Source organism: Phyllopteryx taeniolatus, unplaced genomic scaffold (genome assembly GCF_024500385.1).
Source record: "Phyllopteryx taeniolatus isolate TA_2022b unplaced genomic scaffold, UOR_Ptae_1.2 contig_29, whole genome shotgun sequence".
In the NCBI taxonomy this organism is placed as follows: Eukaryota; Metazoa; Chordata; class Actinopteri; order Syngnathiformes; family Syngnathidae; genus Phyllopteryx; species Phyllopteryx taeniolatus.
The window spans coordinates 322,297-330,057 of record NW_026903217.1 but is presented as its reverse complement, the minus strand read 5'-3'; positions in this window follow the sequence as shown (position 1 = coordinate 330,057).

The following is a 7,761-nucleotide window of genomic DNA, read 5'->3' as shown; positions in this document are numbered from 1 at the left end:
CCTCTCGGACCCTCCGCACCCCGGTCACCAGCTCTTCCAGCTCCTTCCCTCAGGTAGGCGTAACCGATCAATGCAAACTAGAACGAGCAGACATTCCAACAGCTTCTTCCCTCTTGCGATCAACTTCTTAAACACCTAACCTACAATTCCATTTTAACATGCTGTCAATTTTTTGACTTGAGTTCGTTGTCACATTTCTGTGGGGCCAATTATACATGACTCGTGCACTCACTGTAGTTGTCTCGCCATGCTGCACTATTTGCATATACTGGCCACTCATACCAGAGTAGCATCTGCCCCATTTGCACACTGATTGAGGAGTATCTGCAACATTTGCACAACCAACATTGTCCCAGATTATCGCACTACTCGTCACTTTAAACTGCATACACTCCTTGAAGTCTCGGCCCCCTTTGCACAATGGTCATTGCACCGGACTATTGCGATATTAGTCAAGTGCTAGAGGACTCTGCATCTTTTTGCACAATTGTCAAAAAAATAAATAAATAAATACAAATAAAAAAATGTACTGGCATTACCAGATAACTCGCAATCCAATGTCTTTCTGTGCGGCACGGTGGCCGACTGGTTAGAGCGTCAGCCTCACAGTTCTGAGGACCCGGGTTCAATCCCCGTCCCCACCTGTGTGGAGTTTGCATGTTCTCCCCGTGCCTGCGTGGGTTTTCTCCGGGCACTCCGGTTTCCTCCCACATCCCAAAAAACATGCATTAATTGGAGACTCTAAATTGCCCGTAGGCATGACTGTGAGTGCGAATGGTTGTTTGTTTCTACGTGCCCTGCGATTGGCTGGCAACCAGTTCAGGGTGTACCCCGCCTCCTGCCCGATGCCAGCTGGGATAGGCTCCAGCACGCCTGCGACCCTAGTGAGGCGAAGCGGCACAGAAAATGGATGGATGGATGTCTTTCTGTCTCCAAAGTGTTCTTTGTCAATTGACTGTCTGTTGTCGTACGAGAGCGGCTCCAACTACCGGAGACAAATTCCTTGTGTGTTTTTGGACATACTTGGCAAATAAAGATGATTCTGATTCTGAAGAATGAGCTGGAAGCGACGTCTGCGTCGAAGTATAGAAAGGGTGGCCGCCAAGGCGAGCCCCGAAAGATTAAATGAAAAGTAGGCAACTTCGACAACTCCAACCACGTAGAGCAGTGGAGGAAGGCTGGTAACCAGCACAGAAGGAATTGCACAACCCAAGTGGTCGTAGATGCACCAGAAGAGTTGGGTTGGCCTTGGGAATGACAGGGTGGGAAAAAGATGGCACTGAGGTGCGCTTTGCAAGGTGTACAGAACAAGTGCACAGGAAGTCTGAGGTCTCTGATAAGAGACGAAGCCCACATGTCCTGTGCTGTTGAAGCCATGCATCTGTGAGAATCACGAAAGAAGTACAATGACTTAGCGGCCACCGAGAGTGACGGCCAGCTAATCAAGAAAGACACAATCAAGGTTAGAGTGACAGCCAAATGGATGGACCAATGATGAGGGCCATCCCAGCATAACACTGGGATGATTCTCTATTGTGTTCTGGCCGCTTCAGGGGCTGGCGCACCTGTGCATAAATCTCGCGTCGAGTATAGTAAATTAATGGCATGAAATGACTTAGCAGATCTTGTCCAATGAGCAAAGGTACTGACTTGACAGGTGACACGAACACAGGATAAATTATGGAATGTGGCCCTATTGTCCAGTGCAACCACACTTGCGAGCTTAAGTGGGTGTTCACCAAAGCAAGGGGGCAAATTGTCATTTCACAGTGTTGAAGGTTAAATGTACGGCTGTCTTGCTGTACTTTGTCACGCAGTAGGTCAAACACGTCCTCGGACATGACAGTGATGTCTGCTGCAGTATCCACGAATCCGTCATGTTGGAACGTACGTTCAAGTGTGGTTATCAAGTAAAATTTCCCTGATGAGTCATTAGCGGTGAGTTTACCGAGAAGACGCCGAAATGGCTGCTTGTCTTTTTTCCCAAAAAACATGCATGGTAGGTTAATTGACAACTCTGAATTGCCCGTAGGTGTGAATGTGAGTGCGAATGGTTGTTTGTTTATGTGTGCCCTGCGATTGGCTGGCAACCAGTTCAGGGTGTACCCCGCCTCCTGCCCGAAGATAGCTGGGATAGGCTCCAGCACGCCCGCGACCCGAGTGAGGAGAAGCGGCTCAGAAAATGGATGGATGGATGTAGGTCATTCAGTGAGTCACAGGGCACGGTCGGAGACTGTCGAGGTCGGATTGTCGAATTGGGTTTTGGTCCACGAATTTTGATTTTAGTAACGGGTGTTCCCTGGTCATCGCAGTGGTCAGTTATGTGCTTGCCCACTCAGTTGGACGGGACGCTTGTCATCGCTATTTGGAGACGTCGGAGTCAGAACAGACCATCACGGCGGGCTGGCCAAGCTCGAGGACGTGGCCTCCAAGCAAGAGCTGTCGTGGGTCTTGCTTCACATTATTCGCCAAGCTGCGGATGATCTCAAGGATACCATGTGTAGTCGTACCCAATTCTTTGCTAGCGACCCCTTGTGGGGTTGCGAAGGAGGATACCTGACTTTTGGGCTTGTCGCGTTCGAGCGAACCGGACCAGGTGTCAGTTTTTTCCAGCAAATTTTCAAAGTTTTGGCACGTGTCACCCAAAGTGATTAAAAATAGACAAGCAACTAATTAAACCACAAAATGTGGTTACTGTAATGTGCAGTGCACGTACGCGAACGGAAGATGGCGTTTATCGCTTGGATGATGCAGGGCCTTCGTTGCTAAAGTTTGTCATACTCTCACGTTGTAAGTCTCAAAATTGGTTCAAAATAAAAAAGGCACAAGGCTTCAATCGTACTTTTGTAGCGGTTGTGTTGAAGCAAACGTGTCGATTTTACTGAAATAGCTTGTATTTTTGTGTGTTCTGAATTCAAAACTTGAAATCTCCTCACGCGGGTTGCATCAATACTGTAGCGATTGTGTATGAAATAAGAATTGTAATTAATTTAGGATAAAGTAATAAGCCGGGAGCGACGATTGCGTTACTTCCGGTTTATCGTAATTTTGATTTAATTGTTGAAAATCAAACTAATGTCTCGAAAAGGGCCCCCCATCAAATTTTTCAAGTTTAACTTTAGGCGAAATGACGACAAACCTTCAGAATCTGAAGGTTGCTACACACTACGACATTTTGAGTCCGAGGTTACAGAGGTTGACTTAAATTCAGAACACACACAAAATACGACCACGAGTGGAATTTTATGTTATATTTAATGAAACACACAACTACAACTACAAACTACAACAAGAACATAACACTCAGGGCAAACGAAAGAAAGAAAATAAAGCGTACGAAAATTGGAAACGAGGACATCGTGTGTCGTCACTTGACTAAACTAAATGAACGTGTGAGCGTTTAATGTGTTGAGTCAGAGCGACAGAAGGCAAAATTGGGATTTTGTAGGAAGCTAGTAATTTCCCCACAATTATTACGCATTGACGACATACATCATAGTAAGGATTGCAGTGTGAACTCACGAACGCAGATCAGCTGATCTTTGGGGTGGTCTTCCTCCGGACCTCAAGTGGGAAGGAAGCAGGTTCGGTTGAAGAAAAACCAGATGCACAAAAATACAAAGAAGGTTGCGGTGTGCATGTCCGCTACACTTGTTTTTTGGAGATAGACCACCAAAAGCACTCATGATTCCATTTGTGCTTCTATTTATCTCAAACATGGGATCACCGACAGTGATTGTTACTATGCCACCAGAAGCAGCAGCGGCACTAAAAGAAATAATAATAAAAATGTAAATGAATTAAAAAAAAATTTTTTTAAAGGTAATTGGAGGACTTTGTACCTGCCGTGAACCAGATTTCAACCGGGGTTGCTGGGGCCACAACGCATTGTACTAACCACTAGGGGTGTAACGATTAATTTTGGCAGTGACTCGATTCGTATCACAATTCGTGGTGGCTGATTTGATTCAAGGACAATGTTTTATCTAGAACGATACGATTCAAAACCAGTATTTGGAAATAGATTCAGTAATTTTTCTTAAATGTAACCAGTGTGACTGAAATAAATACTTGTAGACTGGACAGTGCAGGTTAAATTTCCGAAATTGGTTTTGTTTTTTGTAAAGATATCAGGTAAAGTTAATTATGGAAAAACAAAAAAAGCAAGCGATAACCAATCATTCTGGCAAATGATAATAATGGCAAATGCATTCACACTTTATTTGAATAAAATGCAAATGACATCTCTTCAGGTTGGATTAACACTCGGTTTACCTGCGAGTTCTGATGTGTTTTGAAAAATGATGAAAATATTATTGTAATTGAACACACACACCTCATTTATGCATGTTCTAATCGTATTTATTAGTACTCACTCACTCGTCACGATGTGTGACATCATAGTTAAGGAGCTCTGAGTAGCTTGTGATGTTCAAGTTGCCATCTGTCCAGGGTGAGACACTTTCCAGTCTGCCTGCTCGATGCTCTCTTTGACTACTTTGGTCTGTCTTAGTAGTGTTGGTGTTCGTTTTGCTGAAGTACAGTATGTCCGTGAAGGAATTTCAAATGTGTTTCCCAACCTTTTAGCTCTCGATTGTGCTATCATGAAGAAAACCTGGATGAAATGTCAAATTGATGGTTGGCCTCGGCTTGCTTCTTGCTTGTGGGTGATTGTGGGTTTTCATATTACTTATATTTCACGACTTGTCGACGGCGGTCGGCAAACAGTTTATTGCATGCCTGTCATGTTTTTTCCCTCAATTGTTTTTTACGACTGGAAAACCAAAATGCGTCCATACTTTTCATCACATACGTTACTGATTTAACTTTGATGGACATTCAGTGGCCTGGATTCAACCTTTGCAGATTCCGCTCGTGAAGTTTTGCGTTCTGCACTGCACACTTCTCATCCTGCGCAGTGCGCAGTGGATCATGGGAGATGTGATTTGCTTTCTTAGACCGGTCCATTCAATCACGCCAGAAAAAAAACAACAGTTTGATACTCCCATGTTCCCAAACTTAATCGAATTAAAAGTGGTAAAAAAATAAAGAAATAAAAAATTATTTAAAAAACACACATTCATCCATTTCAAGTCTGCCGTACGAAAATATAATCTAATCTAATCTAATCTAATTTCATCTAATCTAATCTAATCCTAGGAATATGAATCGATACATCAATATTAAAAATGGATCATTGCGACCTGAATAATAATAATAATAATGATTTCTCCTTCCCTGGCCCTATCGCGACACTACCGGTATTAATCACAGTGTGCTTGTTTGTGTGTGTGTGTGCTTTTGTGTGAGTGTATTTTGTGATGGGCTGGGCTCTTGAATAATTTCTTGCGATTTTAATTTGTCTGTTTTGAAATTTGTTTTGATACTGTATCTACTAATGTTGAGACAATACTTCCACATGTTTTGTGAAGCTCATTTGTTTGTAATATCTTTTTATTGGGTTTATGCTTGGACAGTTTCAGTTTCAGATCCTCCATGATTTAAAATGCATCAGTGGTTATATCAGCCACATACATAGGATGCAGGTGTTGGTGGTATAGTGGTGACCATAGCTCCCTTCCTAGCAGTTGACCCGGGTTCGAATCCCGGCCAACGCAATTTTTTTTAATGCAGCCCGATGGGGGCACAAGTCAGTGCAAACTGTAGGCCGGTCCCAATCCCGGATAAATGCAGAGGGTTGCGTCAGGAAGGGCATCCGGCTTAAAATTTTGCCAAACAAATCAGAATCAGAATCATCTTTGTTTGCCAAGTATGTCCAAAACACACAAGGAATTTGTCTCCGGTAGTTGGAGCCGCTCTAGTACAACAGACAGTCAATTTACAGAACACTTTGGAGACATAAAGACATTGACAAAAAACAATTGTACAAAAAGATGCAGAGTCCTCTAGCACTTAGAGCAGTTCGAATGACTAATATCGCAATAGTCCGGTGCAATGACCATTGTACAAAGGGCGCTGAGACTTCAAGGAGTGTATGCGGTTTAAAGTGACGAGTAGTGCGATAATCTGGGACAATGGTTGTGCAAATGTTACGGATACTCCTCAATCAGTGTGCAAATGGAGCAGATGCTACTCTGGCATGAGTGGCCAGTATATGCAAATAGTGCAGCATGGCGAGACAACTACAGCGAGTGCACGAGTAATATATAATTGGCCCCACAGAAATGTGACAACGAACTCAAGTAAAAAAATTGCCAGCTTGTTGTGATGGAATTATAGGTTAGCTGTTTAAGAAGTTGATTGCAAGAGGGAAGAAGCTGTTGGAATGTCTACTAGTTCTAGTTTGCATTGATCGGTAGCGCCTACCTGAGGGAAGGAGCTGGAAGAGCTGGTGACCGGGGTGGGGAGGGTCCGAGAGGATTTTGCACGCCCTTGTCTGAGTTCTGGCAGCGTGCAAGTCCTCAAGGGTGGGTAGGGGGGTACCGACAATCCTTTCAGCAGTTTTGATTGTCCGTTGCAGTCGGAGTTTGTCCTTTTTTGTAGCAGCACCAAACCAGACTGTGATGGAAGAACACAGGACTGATTCGATGACCGCTGTGTAGAACTGTCTCAGCAGCTCCAGTGGCAGGCCATGCTTTCTCAGAAGCAGCAGGAAGTACATCCTCTGCTAGGCCTTTTTGAGGACGGAGTTGATGTTGGTCGCCCACTTCAGGTCCTGGGAGATTGTAATTCCCAGGAACTTGAAGGTCTCGACGGTTGACACAAGGCAGCTGGACAACGTGAGGGGCAGCTGTTGCGAAGGATGCCTCCTGAAGTCCACGATCATCTCTACAGTCTTGAGCGTGTTCAGCTCCAGATTGTGTCGGCCGCACCACAGTTCCAGCCGCTCCGCTTCCTGTCGATATGCAGATTCGTCACCATCCTTGATGAGGCCGATGAGAGTGGTGTCATCTGCAAACTTCAGGAGTTTGACAGTCGGGTTCGCTGAGGTGCAGTCGTTCGTGTAGAGAGAGAAGAGCAGCGGAGAGAGGACACAACCTTGGGGCGCCCCAGTCCTGATGCTGCGTGTGGATGAGGTGGCCTCCCCCAGCCTGACCTGCTGTGTCCTGCCTGTCAGAAAGCTGTAAATCCACTGGCAGATGGCAGGTGAGACGCTGAGCTGGAGAAGCTTGGATGAAAGGAGTTCAGGGATGATGGTGTTGAACGCTGAGCTGAAGTCCACGAACAGGATCCTCGCGTAGGTCCCTGCACTGTCGAGGTGTTCTAGGATGAAGTGCAGTCCCATGTTGACTGCATCATCCGCAGATCTGTTCGCTTGGTAGGCAAACTGCAGGGGGTCCAGCAGGGGACCTGTGACACTCTTGAGGTGGTCCAGCACGAGACGTTCAAAGGACTTCATGACCACAGATGTCAAAGCGACAGGCCTGTAGTCATTCAGACCCGAGATTGCAGGTTTCTTGGGGACTGAAATGATGGTGGAGCGTTTGAAACAGGATGGAACTTCGCACATTTCCAGAGATCTGTTGAAGATCTGAGTGAAGACTGGAGCGAGCTGGTCCGCGCAGACTTTGAGGCAGGATGGGGACACATGGTCTGGGCCTGCCGCTTTGTTAATCTTTTGTTGTTTGAAGATGCGTCTCACATCCTGTTCATGGATGGTTAACCCAGAAGTCAGAGGTGTGATTGTGATCGGGGGTGCGGCCGGGTGGGTATGGGGTGTGAAACTGTCCTTTTCAAATCTGCAGTAGAAGGTATTCAAGTCGTTGGCTAGTGTGCTATTGTTCTCAGCTTGGGGGGATC